General features: G+C 45.0%; 12 non-coding genes across 12 annotated transcripts; all 12 read left to right on the top strand.

Annotated features, from left to right (window-relative positions):
• The first annotated feature begins 949 nt into the window (after positions 1-949).
• Positions 950-1,140, top strand: LOC141190846 (U2 spliceosomal RNA). Its single transcript, XR_012264858.1, has one exon. It is a non-coding gene; the product is annotated as a U2 spliceosomal RNA (small nuclear RNA).
• Positions 1,141-2,253: 1,113 nt separating this feature from the next.
• Positions 2,254-2,444, top strand: LOC141190834 (U2 spliceosomal RNA). Its single transcript, XR_012264847.1, has one exon. It is a non-coding gene; the product is annotated as a U2 spliceosomal RNA (small nuclear RNA).
• A 1,124-nt stretch (positions 2,445-3,568) lies between these two features.
• On the top strand, positions 3,569-3,759 carry LOC141187326 (U2 spliceosomal RNA). Its single transcript, XR_012261523.1, has one exon. It is a non-coding gene; the product is annotated as a U2 spliceosomal RNA (small nuclear RNA).
• A 1,121-nt stretch (positions 3,760-4,880) lies between these two features.
• On the top strand, positions 4,881-5,071 carry LOC141190823 (U2 spliceosomal RNA). The gene has a single exon (XR_012264836.1). It is a non-coding gene; the product is annotated as a U2 spliceosomal RNA (small nuclear RNA).
• A 1,121-nt stretch (positions 5,072-6,192) lies between these two features.
• LOC141190812 (U2 spliceosomal RNA) lies at positions 6,193-6,383 on the top strand. The gene has a single exon (XR_012264825.1). It is a non-coding gene; the product is annotated as a U2 spliceosomal RNA (small nuclear RNA).
• A 1,121-nt stretch (positions 6,384-7,504) lies between these two features.
• Positions 7,505-7,695, top strand: LOC141190801 (U2 spliceosomal RNA). The gene has a single exon (XR_012264814.1). It is a non-coding gene; the product is annotated as a U2 spliceosomal RNA (small nuclear RNA).
• Positions 7,696-8,814: 1,119 nt separating this feature from the next.
• On the top strand, positions 8,815-9,005 carry LOC141191298 (U2 spliceosomal RNA). Its single transcript, XR_012265296.1, has one exon. It is a non-coding gene; the product is annotated as a U2 spliceosomal RNA (small nuclear RNA).
• A 1,121-nt stretch (positions 9,006-10,126) lies between these two features.
• LOC141190789 (U2 spliceosomal RNA) lies at positions 10,127-10,317 on the top strand. The gene has a single exon (XR_012264802.1). It is a non-coding gene; the product is annotated as a U2 spliceosomal RNA (small nuclear RNA).
• A 1,116-nt stretch (positions 10,318-11,433) lies between these two features.
• LOC141191345 (U2 spliceosomal RNA) lies at positions 11,434-11,624 on the top strand. Its single transcript, XR_012265342.1, has one exon. It is a non-coding gene; the product is annotated as a U2 spliceosomal RNA (small nuclear RNA).
• Positions 11,625-12,741: 1,117 nt separating this feature from the next.
• Positions 12,742-12,932, top strand: LOC141190778 (U2 spliceosomal RNA). The gene has a single exon (XR_012264791.1). It is a non-coding gene; the product is annotated as a U2 spliceosomal RNA (small nuclear RNA).
• Positions 12,933-14,053: 1,121 nt separating this feature from the next.
• On the top strand, positions 14,054-14,244 carry LOC141190766 (U2 spliceosomal RNA). The gene has a single exon (XR_012264780.1). It is a non-coding gene; the product is annotated as a U2 spliceosomal RNA (small nuclear RNA).
• A 1,120-nt stretch (positions 14,245-15,364) lies between these two features.
• LOC141190755 (U2 spliceosomal RNA) lies at positions 15,365-15,555 on the top strand. The gene has a single exon (XR_012264769.1). It is a non-coding gene; the product is annotated as a U2 spliceosomal RNA (small nuclear RNA).
• Positions 15,556-16,197: the final 642 nt, after the last annotated feature.

The following is a 16,197-nucleotide window of genomic DNA, read 5'->3' as shown; positions in this document are numbered from 1 at the left end:
AGCAACTGTGCATTGCATTGCCATGTAATGTAATGTAATGCAATGCTATCTATCTAGCTCTCCCTCTATACTTCCTTTTGGATAAACAGACATATTAGGCAAGCATTTTGGAGCTTTCACCTAAATAACTACAGGTGGTGAGATAAGCTGCACAATATAATTGACCTTTCAGTATATTGTTGCACACACACCATCTATTTAGCAAATGCCCTTGTTATCAACAGCAGCCTTTTAAACTCACCTGAGCTAACAGGTATGTGAGCTGGTTACTCTGCTGCGCTTAAAATTTCTTTTTTGGTTTGCTACAATGCCTTTTCTGAAACGTTGTCTCCCTCTGCTGGAACACTGACTTCTTTCATTTAATGCCTGCAGACTATAAAAGAGAAACCAACCCAAAAAGTTTGGTTGATTAGTCTGTGGCATTCTTTTAAACTGTTGCTTATGGCGGTCTCTGTGAGCTTCTCAGTGACATTCAGCCATCCAGGTATCCCGCCTGCAGTAGACGGAATGTGGCAATGGAACGCTGGCTGCGCGTGTCATAATAGGCTCTGAGCCTTTATATACCTGCGCACAGCAGCAGCCACCTTCAGTCTGCTGCTGGACAGCCAGCAGCAGCAGCAGCAGGAGAGGTAATTAATCAGCAACCCTCCTGCTAAGGGTAGACAGCTGCTCGTTCCACCCCCCCCCCCGCCTTAATTGGTTCTCCTCCCTTCCAACGGTGTTGAGGCGGGTGGGAACAGCCGGGGGTTGAGGGTACTGTGCTAAAAGAGGTGGAGTTATGCAGATCTAAAACGCGTGGATTGCAGCAGCAGCAAGCCGAAAAGTGCAGGCATGTGAGGGATCTAGAGGTTGACAGCATGTCTTCTTAACGGGAGTCCAGGTGGCCATCTCCACAAATGGACTTTTCAGAATCCTTGGGTGGCACCGTAGTCGGAAACCAATTCTGGTTATCGCTTCTCGGCCTTTTGGCTAAGATCAAGTGTAGTATCTGTTCTTATCAGTTTAATATCTGATACGTCCCCTATCTGGGGACCATATATTAAATGGATTTTTAGAACAGGGAGATGGAAAAAGAGCTTGCTCTGTCCACTCCACGCATTGACCTGGTATTGCAGTATCTCCAGGACCGGTGCACCCCTTCTTTAATGCAGTTTCTAAAATCAGAAAGAATTGAATTCAATGCTTTTTGTTCATTTTGCTTGTTTGTCGGATTTTGGGATGGACTCTTTGGCTTTGCTTTTCTTCTCCTCATTGGATTTTTCATGTTAAAAGTTGCAGAAGCCAGATGACAAGCTCATTTTGGTTCAACTTCAGCAACTGTGCATTGCATTGCCATGTAATGTAATGTAATGCAATGCTATCTATCTAGCTCTCCCTCTATACTTCCTTTTGGATAAACAGACATATTAGGCAAGCATTTTGGAGCTTTCACCTAAATAACTACAGGTGGTGAGATAAGCTGCACAATATAATTGACCTTTCAGTATATTGTTGCACACACACCATCTATTTAGCAAATGCCCTTGTTATCAACAGCAGCCTTTTAAACTCACCTGAGCTAACAGGTATGTGAGCTGGTTACTCTGCTGCGCTTAAAATTTCTTTTTTGGTTTGCTACAATGCCTTTTCTGAAACGTTGTCTCCCTCTGCTGGAACACTGACTTCTTTCATTTAATGCCTGCAGACTATAAAAGAGAAACCAACCCAAAAAGTTTGGTTGATTAGTCTGTGGCATTCTTTTAAACTGTTGCTTATGGCGGTCTCTGTGAGCTTCTCAGTGACATTCAGCCATCCAGGTATCCCGCCTGCAGTAGACGGAATGTGGCAATGGAACGCTGGCTGCGCGTGTCATAATAGGCTCTGAGCCTTTATATACCTGCGCACAGCAGCAGCCACCTTCAGTCTGCTGCTGGACAGCCAGCAGCAGCAGGAGAGGTAATTAATCAGCAACCCTCCTGCTAAGGGTAGACAGCTGCTCCTTCCACCCCCCCCCGCCTTAATTGGTTCTCCACCCTTCCAACGGTGTTGAGGCGGGTGGGAACAGCCGGGGGTTGAGGGTACTGTGCTAAAAGAGGTGGAGTTATGCAGATCTAAAACGCGTGGATTGCAGCAGCAGCAAGCCGAAAAGTGCAGGCATGTGAGGGATCTAGAGGTTGACAGCATGTCTTCTTAACGGGAGTCCAGGTGGCCATCTCCACAAATGGACTTTTCAGAATCCTTGGGTGGCACCGTAGTCGGAAACCAATTCTGGTTATCGCTTCTCGGCCTTTTGGCTAAGATCAAGTGTAGTATCTGTTCTTATCAGTTTAATATCTGATACGTCCCCTATCTGGGGACCATATATTAAATGGATTTTTAGAACAGGGAGATGGAAAAAGAGCTTGCTCTGTCCACTCCACGCATTGACCTGGTATTGCAGTATCTCCAGGACCGGTGCACCCCTTCTTTAATGCAGTTTCTAAAATCAGAAAGAATTGAATTCAATGCTTTTTGTTCATTTTGCTTGTTTGTCGGATTTTGGGATGGACTCTTTGGCTTTGCTTTTCTTCTCCTCATTGGATTTTTCATGTTAAAAGTTGCAGAAGCCAGATGACAAGCTCATTTTGGTTCAACTTCAGCAACTGTGCATTGCATTGCCATGTAATGTAATGTAATGCAATGCTATCTATCTAGCTCTCCCTCTATACTTCCTTTTGGATAAACAGACATATTAGGCAAGCATTTTGGAGCTTTCACCTAAATAACTACAGGTGGTGAGATAAGCTGCACAATATAATTGACCTTTCAGTATATTGTTGCACACACACCATCTATTTAGCAAATGCCCTTGTTATCAACAGCAGCCTTTTAAACTCACCTGAGCTAACAGGTATGTGAGCTGGTTACTCTGCTGCGCTTAAAATTTCTTTTTTGGTTTGCTACAATGCCTTTTCTGAAACGTTGTCTCCCTCTGCTGGAACACTGACTTCTTTCATTTAATGCCTGCAGACTATAAAAGAGAAACCAACCCAAAAAGTTTGGTTGATTAGTCTGTGGCATTCTTTTAAACTGTTGCTTATGGCGGTCTCTGTGAGCTTCTCAGTGACATTCAGCCATCCAGGTATCCCGCCTGCAGTAGACGGAATGTGGCAATGGAACGCTGGCTGCGCGTGTCATAATAGGCTCTGAGCCTTTATATACCTGCGCACAGCAGCAGCCACCTTCAGTCTGCTGCTGGACAGCCAGCAGCAGCAGCAGCAGCAGGAGAGGTAATTAATCAGCAACCCTCCTGCTAAGGGTAGACAGCTGCTCGTTCCACCCCCCCCCCCGCCTTAATTGGTTCTCCTCCCTTCCAACGGTGTTGAGGCGGGTGGGAACAGCCGGGGGTTGAGGGTACTGTGCTAAAAGAGATGGAGTTATGCAGATCTAAAACGCGTGGATTGCAGCAGCAGCAAGCCGAAAAGTGCAGGCATGTGAGGGATCTAGAGGTTGACAGCATGTCTTCTTAACGGGAGTCCAGGTGGCCATCTCCACAAATGGACTTTTCAGAATCCTTGGGTGGCACCGTAGTCGGAAACCAATTCTGGTTATCGCTTCTCGGCCTTTTGGCTAAGATCAAGTGTAGTATCTGTTCTTATCAGTTTAATATCTGATACGTCCCCTATCTGGGGACCATATATTAAATGGATTTTTAGAACAAGGAGATGGAAAAAGAGCTTGCTCTGTCCACTCCACGCATTGACCTGGTATTGCAGTATCTCCAGGACCGGTGCACCCCTTCTTTAATGCAGTTTCTAAAATCAGAAAGAATTGAATTCAATGCTTTTTGTTCATTTTGCTTGTTTGTCAGATTTTGGGATGGACTCTTTGGCTTTGCTTTTCTTCTCCTCATTGGATTTTTCATGTTAAAAGTTGCAGAAGCCAGATGACAAGCTCATTTTGGTTCAACTTCAGCAACTGTGCATTGCATTGCCATGTAATGTAATGTAATGCAATGCTATCTATCTAGCTCTCCCTCTATACTTCCTTTTGGATAAACAGACATATTAGGCAAGCATTTTGGAGCTTTCACCTAAATAACTACAGGTGGTGAGATAAGCTGCACAATATAATTGACCTTTCAGTATATTGTTGCACACACACCATCTATTTAGCAAATGCCCTTGTTATCAACAGCAGCCTTTTAAACTCACCTGAGCTAACAGGTATGTGAGCTGGTTACTCTGCTGCGCTTAAAATTTCTTTTTTGGTTTGCTACAATGCCTTTTCTGAAACGTTGTCTCCCTCTGCTGGAACACTGACTTCTTTCATTTAATGCCTGCAGACTATAAAAGAGAAACCAACCCAAAAAGTTTGGTTGATTAGTCTGTGGCTTTCTTTTAAACTGTTGCTTATGGCGGTCTCTGTGAGCTTCTCAGTGACATTCAGCCATCCAGGTATCCCGCCTGCAGTAGACGGAATGTGGCAATGGAACGCTGGCTGCGCGTGTCATAATAGGCTCTGAGCCTTTATATACCTGCGCACAGCAGCAGCCACCTTCAGTCTGCTGCTGGACAGCCAGCAGCAGCAGCAGCAGGAGAGGTAATTAATCAGCAACCCTCCTGCTAAGGGTAGACAGCTGCTCGTTCCACCCCCCCCCCCGCCTTAATTGGTTCTCCTCCCTTCCAACGGTGTTGAGGCGGGTGGGAACAGCCGGGGGTTGAGGGTACTGTGCTAAAAGAGGTGGAGTTATGCAGATCTAAAACGCGTGGATTGCAGCAGCAGCAAGCCGAAAAGTGCAGGCATGTGAGGGATCTAGAGGTTGACAGCATGTCTTCTTAACGGGAGTCCAGGTGGCCATCTCCACAAATGGACTTTTCAGAATCCTTGGGTGGCACCGTAGTCGGAAACCAATTCTGGTTATCGCTTCTCGGCCTTTTGGCTAAGATCAAGTGTAGTATCTGTTCTTATCAGTTTAATATCTGATACGTCCCCTATCTGGGGACCATATATTAAATGGATTTTTAGAACAGGGAGATGGAAAAAGAGCTTGCTCTGTCCACTCCACGCATTGACCTGGTATTGCAGTATCTCCAGGACCGGTGCACCCCTTCTTTAATGCAGTTTCTAAAATCAGAAAGAATTGAATTCAATGCTTTTTGTTCATTTTGCTTGTTTGTCGGATTTTGGGATGGACTCTTTGGCTTTGCTTTTCTTCTCCTCATTGGATTTTTCATGTTAAAAGTTGCAGAAGCCAGATGACAAGCTCATTTTGGTTCAACTTCAGCAACTGTGCATTGCATTGCCATGTAATGTAATGTAATGCAATGCTATCTATCTAGCTCTCCCTCTATACTTCCTTTTGGATAAACAGACATATTAGGCAAGCATTTTGGAGCTTTCACCTAAATAACTACAGGTGGTGAGATAAGCTGCACAATATAATTGACCTTTCAGTATATTGTTGCACACACACCATCTATTTAGCAAATGCCCTTGTTATCAACAGCAGCCTTTTAAACTCACCTGAGCTAACAGGTATGTGAGCTGGTTACTCTGCTGCGCTTAAAATTTCTTTTTTGGTTTGCTACAATGCCTTTTCTGAAACGTTGTCTCCCTCTGCTGGAACACTGACTTCTTTCATTTAATGCCTGCAGACTATAAAAGAGAAACCAACCCAAAAAGTTTGGTTGATTAGTCTGTGGCATTCTTTTAAACTGTTGCTTATGGCGGTCTCTGTGAGCTTCTCAGTGACATTCAGCCATCCAGGTATCCCGCCTGCAGTAGACGGAATGTGGCAATGGAACGCTGGCTGCGCGTGTCATAATAGGCTCTGAGCCTTTATATACCTGCGCACAGCAGCAGCCACCTTCAGTCTGCTGCTGGACAGCCAGCAGCAGCAGCAGCAGGAGAGGTAATTAATCAGCAACCCTCCTGCTAAGGGTAGACAGCTGCTCGTTCCACCCCCCCCCCCGCCTTAATTGGTTCTCCTCCCTTCCAACGGTGTTGAGGCGGGTGGGAACAGCCGGGGGTTGAGGGTACTGTGCTAAAAGAGGTGGAGTTATGCAGATCTAAAACGCGTGGATTGCAGCAGCAGCAAGCCGAAAAGTGCAGGCATGTGAGGGATCTAGAGGTTGACAGCATGTCTTCTTAACGGGAGTCCAGGTGGCCATCTCCACAAATGGACTTTTCAGAATCCTTGGGTGGCACCGTAGTCGGAAACCAATTCTGGTTATCGCTTCTCGGCCTTTTGGCTAAGATCAAGTGTAGTATCTGTTCTTATCAGTTTAATATCTGATACGTCCCCTATCTGGGGACCATATATTAAATGGATTTTTAGAACAGGGAGATGGAAAAAGAGCTTGCTCTGTCCACTCCACGCATTGACCTGGTATTGCAGTATCTCCAGGACCGGTGCACCCCTTCTTTAATGCAGTTTCTAAAATCAGAAAGAATTGAATTCAATGCTTTTGTTCATTTTGCTTGTTTGTCGGATTTTGGGATGGACTCTTTGGCTTTGCTTTTCTTCTCCTCATTGGATTTTTCATGTTAAAAGTTGCAGAAGCCAGATGACAAGCTCATTTTGGTTCAACTTCAGCAACTGTGCATTGCATTGCCATGTAATGTAATGTAATGCAATGCTATCTATCTAGCTCTCCCTCTATACTTCCTTTTGGATAAACAGACATATTAGGCAAGCATTTTGGAGCTTTCACCTAAATAACTACAGGTGGTGAGATAAGCTGCACAATATAATTGACCTTTCAGTATATTGTTGCACACACACCATCTATTTAGCAAATGCCCTTGTTATCAACAGCAGCCTTTTAAACTCACCTGAGCTAACAGGTATGTGAGCTGGTTACTCTGCTGCGCTTAAAATTTCTTTTTTGGTTTGCTACAATGCCTTTTCTGAAACGTTGTCTCCCTCTGCTGGAACACTGACTTCTTTCATTTAATGCCTGCAGACTATAAAAGAGAAACCAACCCAAAAAGTTTGGTTGATTAGTCTGTGGCATTCTTTTAAACTGTTGCTTATGGCGGTCTCTGTGAGCTTCTCAGTGACATTCAGCCATCCAGGTATCCCGCCTGCAGTAGACGGAATGTGGCAATGGAACGCTGGCTGCGCGTGTCATAATAGGCTCTGAGCCTTTATATACCTGCGCACAGCAGCAGCCACCTTCAGTCTGCTGCTGGACAGCCAGCAGCAGCAGCAGCAGGAGAGGTAATTAATCAGCAACCCTCCTGCTAAGGGTAGACAGCTGCTCGTTCCACCCCCCCCCCCCGCCTTAATTGGTTCTCCTCCCTTCCAACGGTGTTGAGGCGGGTGGGAACAGCCGGGGGTTGAGGGTACTGTGCTAAAAGAGGTGGAGTTATGCAGATCTAAAACGCGTGGATTGCAGCAGCAGCAAGCCGAAAAGTGCAGGCATGTGAGGGATCTAGAGGTTGACAGCATGTCTTCTTAACGGGAGTCCAGGTGGCCATCTCCACAAATGGACTTTTCAGAATCCTTGGGTGGCACCGTAGTCGGAAACCAATTCTGGTTATCGCTTCTCGGCCTTTTGGCTAAGATCAAGTGTAGTATCTGTTCTTATCAGTTTAATATCTGATACGTCCCCTATCTGGGGACCATATATTAAATGGATTTTTAGAACAGGGAGATGGAAAAAGAGCTTGCTCTGTCCACTCCACGCATTGACCTGGTATTGCAGTATCTCCAGGACCGGTGCACCCCTTCTTTAATGCAGTTTCTAAAATCAGAAAGAATTGAATTCAATGCTTTTTGTTCATTTTGCTTGTTTGTCGGATTTTGGGATGGACTCTTTGGCTTTGCTTTTCTTCTCCTCATTGGATTTTTCATGTTAAAAGTTGCAGAAGCCAGATGACAAGCTCATTTTGGTTCAACTTCAGCAACTGTGCATTGCATTGCCATGTAATGTAATGTAATGCAATGCTATCTATCTAGCTCTCCCTCTATACTTCCTTTTGGATAAACAGACATATTAGGCAAGCATTTTGGAGCTTTCACCTAAATAACTACAGGTGGTGAGATAAGCTGCACAATATAATTGACCTTTCAGTATATTGTTGCACACACACCATCTATTTAGCAAATGCCCTTGTTATCAACAGCAGCCTTTTAAACTCACCTGAGCTAACAGGTATGTGAGCTGGTTACTCTGCTGCGCTTAAAATTTCTTTTTTGGTTTGCTACAATGCCTTTTCTGAAACGTTGTCTCCCTCTGCTGGAACACTGACTTCTTTCATTTAATGCCTGCAGACTATAAAAGAGAAACCAACCCAAAAAGTTTGGTTGATTAGTCTGTGGCATTCTTTTAAACTGTTGCTTATGGCGGTCTCTGTGAGCTTCTCAGTGACATTCAGCCATCCAGGTATCCCGCCTGCAGTAGACGGAATGTGGCAATGGAACGCTGGCTGCGCGTGTCATAATAGGCTCTGAGCCTTTATATACCTGCGCACAGCAGCAGCCACCTTCAGTCTGCTGCTGGACAGCCAGCAGCAGCAGCAGCAGGAGAGGTAATTAATCAGCAACCCTCCTGCTAAGGGTAGACAGCTGCTCGTTCCACCCCCCCCCGCCTTAATTGGTTCTCCTCCCTTCCAACGGTGTTGAGGCGGGTGGGAACAGCCGGGGGTTGAGGGTACTGTGCTAAAAGAGGTGGAGTTATGCAGATCTAAAACGCGTGGATTGCAGCAGCAGCAAGCCGAAAAGTGCAGGCATGTGAGGGATCTAGAGGTTGACAGCATGTCTTCTTAACGGGAGTCCAGGTGGCCATCTCCACAAATGGACTTTTCAGAATCCTTGGGTGGCACCGTAGTCGGAAACCAATTCTGGTTATCGCTTCTCGGCCTTTTGGCTAAGATCAAGTGTAGTATCTGTTCTTATCAGTTTAATATCTGATACGTCCCCTATCTGGGGACCATATATTAAATGGATTTTTAGAAGAGGGAGATGGAAAAAGAGCTTGCTCTGTCCACTCCACGCATTGACCTGGTATTGCAGTATCTCCAGGACCGGTGCACCCCTTCTTTAATGCAGTTTCTAAAATCAGAAAGAATTGAATTCAATGCTTTTTGTTCATTTTGCTTGTTTGTCGGATTTTGGGATGGACTCTTTGGCTTTGCTTTTCTTCTCCTCATTGGATTTTTCATGTTAAAAGTTGCAGAAGCCAGATGACAAGCTCATTTTGGTTCAACTTCAGCAACTGTGCATTGCATTGTCGTGTAATGTAATGTAATGCAATGCTATCTATCTAGCTCTCCCTCTATTCTTCCTTTTGGATAAACAGACATATTAGGCAAGCATTTTGGAGCTTTCACCTAAATAACTACAGGTGGTGAGATAAGCTGCACAATATAATTGACCTTTCAGTATATTGTTGCACACACACCATCTATTTAGCAAATGCCCTTGTTATCAACAGCAGCCTTTTAAACTCACCTGAGCTAACAGGTATGTGAGCTGGTTACTCTGCTGCGCTTAAAATTTCTTTTTTGGTTTGCTACAATGCCTTTTCTGAAACGTTGTCTCCCTCTGCTGGAACACTGACTTCTTTCATTAAATGCCTGCAGACTATAAAAGAGAAACCAACCCAAAAAGTTTGGTTGATTAGTCTGTGGCATTCTTTTAAACTGTTGCTTATGGCGGTCTCTGTGAGCTTCTCAGTGACATTCAGCCATCCAGGTATCCCGCCTGCAGTAGACGGAATGTGGCAATGGAACGCTGGCTGCGCGTGTCATAATAGGCTCTGAGCCTTTATATACCTGCGCACAGCAGCAGCCACCTTCAGTCTGCTGCTGGACAGCCAGCAGCAGCAGCAGCAGGAGAGGTAATTAATCAGCAACCCTCCTGCTAAGGGTAGACAGCTGCTCGTTCCACCCCCCCCCCCGCCTTAATTGGTTCTCCTCCCTTCCAACGGTGTTGAGGCGGGTGGGAACAGCCGGGGGTTGAGGGTACTGTGCTAAAAGAGGTGGAGTTATGCAGATCTAAAACGCGTGGATTGCAGCAGCAGCAAGCCGAAAAGTGCAGGCATGTGAGGGATCTAGAGGTTGACAGCATGTCTTCTTAACGGGAGTCCAGGTGGCCATCTCCACAAATGGACTTTTCAGAATCCTTGGGTGGCACCGTAGTCGGAAACCAATTCTGGTTATCGCTTCTCGGCCTTTTGGCTAAGATCAAGTGTAGTATCTGTTCTTATCAGTTTAATATCTGATACGTCCCCTATCTGGGGACCATATATTAAATGGATTTTTAGAACAGGGAGATGGAAAAAGAGCTTGCTCTGTCCACTCCACGCATTGACCTGGTATTGCAGTATCTCCAGGACCGGTGCACCCCTTCTTTAATGCAGTTTCTAAAATCAGAAAGAATTGAATTCAATGCTTTTTGTTCATTTTGCTTGTTTGTCGGATTTTGGGATGGACTCTTTGGCTTTGCTTTTCTTCTCCTCATTGGATTTTTCATGTTAAAAGTTGCAGAAGCCAGATGACAAGCTCATTTTGGTTCAACTTCAGCAACTGTGCATTGCATTGCCATGTAATGTAATGTAATGCAATGCTATCTATCTAGCTCTCCCTCTATACTTCCTTTTGGATAAACAGACATATTAGGCAAGCATTTTGGAGCTTTCACCTAAATAACTACAGGTGGTGAGATAAGCTGCACAATATAATTGACCTTTCAGTATATTGTTGCACACACACCATCTATTTAGCAAATGCCCTTGTTATCAACAGCAGCCTTTTAAACTCACCTGAGCTAACAGGTATGTGAGCTGGTTACTCTGCTGCGCTTAAAATTTCTTTTTTGGTTTGCTACAATGCCTTTTCTGAAACGTTGTCTCCCTCTGCTGGAACACTGACTTCTTTCATTTAATGCCTGCAGACTATAAAAGAGAAACCAACCCAAAAAGTTTGGTTGATTAGTCTGTGGCATTCTTTTAAACTGTTGCTTATGGCGGTCTCTGTGAGCTTCTCAGTGACATTCAGCCATCCAGGTATCCCGCCTGCAGTAGACGGAATGTGGCAATGGAACGCTGGCTGCGCGTGTCATAATAGGCTCTGAGCCTTTATATACCTGCGCACAGCAGCAGCCACCTTCAGTCTGCTGCTGGACAGCCAGCAGCAGCAGCAGGAGAGGTAATTAATCAGCAACCCTCCTGCTAAGGGTAGACAGCTGCTCGTTCCACCCCCCCCCGCCTTAATTGGTTCTCCTCCCTTCCAACGGTGTTGAGGCGGGTGGCAACAGCCGGGGGTTGAGGGTACTGTGCTAAAAGAGGTGGAGTTATGCAGATCTAAAACGCGTGGATTGCAGCAGCAGCAAGCCGAAAAGTGCAGGCATGTGAGGGATCTAGAGGTTGACAGCATGTCTTCTTAACGGGAGTCCAGGTGGCCATCTCCACAAATGGACTTTTCAGAATCCTTGGGTGGCACCGTAGTCGGAAACCAATTCTGGTTATCACTTCTCGGCCTTTTGGCTAAGATCAAGTGTAGTATCTGTTCTTATCAGTTTAATATCTGATACGTCCCCTATCTGGGGACCATATATTAAATGGATTTTTAGAACAGGGAGATGGAAAAAGAGCTTGCTCTGTCCACTCCACGCATTGACCTGGTATTGCAGTATCTCCAGGACCGGTGCACCCCTTCTTTAATGCAGTTTCTAAAATCAGAAAGAATTGAATTCAATGCTTTTTGTTCATTTTGCTTGTTTGTCGGATTTTGGGATGGACTCTTTGGCTTTGCTTTTCTTCTCCTCATTGGATTTTTCATGTTAAAAGTTGCAGAAGCCAGATGACAAGCTCATTTTGGTTCAACTTCAGCAACTGTGCATTGCATAGCCATGTAATGTAATGTAATGCAATGCTATCTATCTAGCTCTCCCTCTATACTTCCTTTTGGATAAACAGACATATTAGGCAAGCATTTTGGAGCTTTCACCTAAATAACTACAGGTGGTGAGATAAGCTGCACAATATAATTGACCTTTCAGTATATTGTTGCACACACACCATCTATTTAGCAAATGCCCTTGTTATCAACAGCAGCCTTTTAAACTCACCTGAGCTAACAGGTATGTGAGCTGGTTACTCTGCTGCGCTTAAAATTTCTTTTTTGGTTTGCTACAATGCCTTTTCTGAAATGTTGTCTCCCTCTGCTGGAACACTGACTTCTTTCATTTAATGCCTGCAGACTATAAAAGAGAAACCAACCCAAAAAGTTTGGTTGATTAGTCTGTGGCATTCTTTTAAACTGTTGCTTATGGCGGTCTCTGTGAGCTTCTCAGTGACATTCAGCCATCCAGGTATCCCGCCTGCAGTAGACGGAATGTGGCAATGGAACGCTGGCTGCGCGTGTCATAATAGGCTCTGAGCCTTTATATACCTGCGCACAGCAGCAGCCACCTTCAGTCTGCTGCTGGACAGCCAGCAGCAGCAGCAGGAGAGGTAATTAATCAGCAACCCTCCTGCTAAGGGTAGACAGCTGCTCGTTCCACCCCCCCCCCGCCTTAATTGGTTCTCCTCCCTTCCAACGGTGTTGAGGCGGGTGGGAACAGCCGGGGGTTGAGGGTACTGTGCTAAAAGAGGTGGAGTTATGCAGATCTAAAACGCGTGGATTGCAGCAGCAGCAAGCCGAAAAGTGCAGGCATGTGAGGGATCTAGAGGTTGACAGCATGTCTTCTTAACGGGAGTCCAGTTGGCCATCTCCACAAATGGACTTTTCAGAATCCTTGGGTGGCACCGTAGTCGGAAACCAATTCTGGTTATCGCTTCTCGGCCTTTTGGCTAAGATCAAGTGTAGTATCTGTTCTTATCAGTTTAATATCTGATACGTCCCCTATCTGGGGACCATATATTAAATGGATTTTTAGAACAGGGAGATGGAAAAAGAGCTTGCTCTGTCCACTCCACGCATTGACCTGGTATTGCAGTATCTCCAGGACCGGTGCACCCCTTCTTTAATGCAGTTTCTAAAATCAGAAAGAATTGAATTCAATGCTTTTTGTTCATTTTGCTTGTTTGTCGGATTTTGGGATGGACTCTTTGGCTTTGCTTTTCTTCTCCTCATTGGATTTTTCATGTTAAAAGTTGCAGAAGCCAGATGACAAGCTCATTTTGGTTCAACTTCAGCAACTGTGCATTGCATTGCCATGTAATGTAATGTAATGCAATGCTATCTATCTAGCTCTCCCTCTATACTTCCTTTTGGATAAACAGACATATTAGGCAAGCATTTTGGAGCTTTCACCTAAATAACTACAGGTGGTGAGATAAGCTGCACAATATAATTGACCTTTCAGTATATTGTTGCACACACACCATCTATTTAGCAAATGCCCTTGTTATCAACAGCAGCCTTTTAAACTCACCTGAGCTAACAGGTATGTGAGCTGGTTACTCTGCTGCGCTTAAAATTTCTTTTTTGGTTTGCTACAATGCCTTTTCTGAAACGTTGTCTCCCTCTGCTGGAACACTGACTTCTTTCATTTAATGCCTGCAGACTATAAAGGAGAAACCAACCCAAAAAGTTTGGTTGATTAGTCTGTGGCATTCTTTTAAACTGTTGCTTATGGCGGTCTCTGTGAGCTTCTCAGTGACATTCAGCCATCCAGGTATCCCGCCTGCAGTAGACGGAATGTGGCAATGGAACGCTGGCTGCGCGTGTCATAATAGGCTCTGAGCCTTTATATACCTGCGCACAGCAGCAGCCACCTTCAGTCTGCTGCTGGACAGCCAGCAGCAGCAGCAGCAGGAGAGGTAATTAATCAGCAACCCTCCTGCTAAGGGTAGACAGCTGCTCGTTCCACCCCCCCCCCCGCCTTAATTGGTTCTCCTCCCTTCCAACGGTGTTGAGGCGGGTGGGAACAGCCGGGGGTTGAGGGTACTGTGCTAAAAGAGGTGGAGTTATGCAGATCTAAAACGCGTGGATTGCAGCAGCAGCAAGCCGAAAAGTGCAGGCATGTGAGGGATCTAGAGGTTGACAGCATGTCTTCTTAACGGGAGTCCAGGTGGCCATCTCCACAAATGGACTTTTCAGAATCCTTGGGTGGCACCGTAGTCGGAAACCAATTCTGGTTATCGCTTCTCGGCCTTTTGGCTAAGATCAAGTGTAGTATCTGTTCTTATCAGTTTAATATCTGATACGTCCCCTATCTGGGGACCATATATTAAATGGATTTTTAGAACAGGGAGATGGAAAAAGAGCTTGCTCTGTCCACTCCACGCATTGACCTGGTATTGCAGTATCTCCAGGACCGGTGCACCCCTTCTTTAATGCAGTTTCTAAAATCAGAAAGAATTGAATTCAATGCTTTTTGTTCATTTTGCTTGTTTGTCGGATTTTGGGATGGACTCTTTGGCTTTGCTTTTCTTCTCCTCATTGGATTTTTCATGTTAAAAGTTGCAGAAGCCAGATGACAAGCTCATTTTGGTTCAACTTCAGCAACTGTGCATTGCATTGCCATGTAATGTAATGTAATGCAATGCTATCTATCTAGCTCTCCCTCTATACTTCCTTTTGGATAAACAGACATATTAGGCAAGCATTTTGGAGCTTTCACCTAAATAACTACAGGTGGTGAGATAAGCTGCACAATATAATTGACCTTTCAGTATATTGTTGCACACACACCATCTATTTAGCAAATGCCCTTGTTATCAACAGCAGCCTTTTAAACTCACCTGAGCTAACAGGTATGTGAGCTGGTTACTCTGCTGCGCTTAAAATTTCTTTTTTGGTTTGCTACAATGCCTTTTCTGAAACGTTGTCTCCCTCTGCTGGAACACTGACTTCTTTCATTTAATGCCTGCAGACTATAAAAGAGAAACCAACCCAAAAAGTTTGGTTGATTAGTCTGTGGCATTCTTTTAAACTGTTGCTTATGGCGGTCTCTGTGAGCTTCTCAGTGACATTCAGCCATCCAGGTATCCCGCCTGCAGTAGACGGAATGTGGCAATGGAACGCTGGCTGCGCGTGTCATAATAGGCTCTGAGCCTTTATATACCTGCGCACAGCAGCAGCCACCTTCAGTCTGCTGCTGGACAGCCAGCAGCAGCAGCAGGAGAGGTAATTAATCAGCAACCCTCCTGCTAAGGGTAGACAGCTGCTCGTTCCACCCCCCCCCCCCCGCCTTAATTGGTTCTCCTCCCTTCCAACGGTGTAGAGGCGGGTGGGAACAGCCGGGGGTTGAGTGTACTGTGCTAAAAGAGGTGGAGTTATGCAGATCTAAAACGCGTGGATTGCAGCAGCAGCAAGCCGAAAAGTGCAGGCATGTGAGGGATCTAGAGGTTGACAGCATGTCTTCTTAACGGGAGTCCAGGTGGCCATCTCCACAAATGGACTTTTCAGAATCCTTGGGTGGCACCGTAGTCGGAAACCAATTCTGGTTATCGCTTCTCGGCCTTTTGGCTAAGATCAAGTGTAGTATCTGTTCTTATCAGTTTAATATCTGATACGTCCCCTATCTGGGGACCATATATTAAATGGATTTTTAGAACAGGGAGATGGAAAAAGAGCTTGCTCTGTCCACTCCACGCATTGACCTGGTATTGCAGTATCTCCAGGACCGGTGCACCCCTTCTTTAATGCAGTTTCTAAAATCAGAAAGAATTGAATTCAATGCTTTTTGTTCATTTTGCTTGTTTGTCGGATTTTGGGATGGACTCTTTGGCTTTGCTTTTCTTCTCCTCATTGGATTTTTCATGTTAAAAGTTGCAGAAGCCAGATGACAAGCTCATTTTGGTTCAACTTCAGCAACTGTGCATTGCATTGCCATGTAATGTAATGTAATGCAATGCTATCTATCTAGCTCTCCCTCTATACTTCCTTTTGGATAAACAGACATATTAGGCAAGCATTTTGGAGCTTTCACCTAAATAACTACAGGTGGTGAGATAAGCTGCACAATATAATTGACCTTTCAGTATATTGTTGCACACACACCATCTATTTAGCAAATGCCCTTGTTATCAACAGCAGCCTTTTAAACTCACCTGAGCTAACAGGTATGTGAGCTGGTTACTCTGCTGCGCTTAAAATTTCTTTTTTGGTTTGCTACAATGCCTTTTCTGAAACGTTGTCTCCCTCTGCTGGAACACTGACTTCTTTCATTTAATGCCTGCAGACTATAAAAGAGAAACCAACCCAAAAAGTTTGGTTGATTAGTCTGTGGCATTCTTTTAAACTGTTGCTTATGGCGGTCTCTGTGAGCTTCTCAGTGAC

Source organism: Phyllobates terribilis, unplaced genomic scaffold, assembly GCF_046119375.1.
Source record: "Phyllobates terribilis strain yellow unplaced genomic scaffold, ASM4611937v1 Scaffold_40__1_contigs__length_11209783, whole genome shotgun sequence".
NCBI classification, from domain to species: Eukaryota; Metazoa; Chordata; class Amphibia; order Anura; family Dendrobatidae; genus Phyllobates; species Phyllobates terribilis.
Note: the sequence above shows the minus strand (reverse complement) of the source record. Positions and strands in the feature narration are given on the sequence as shown.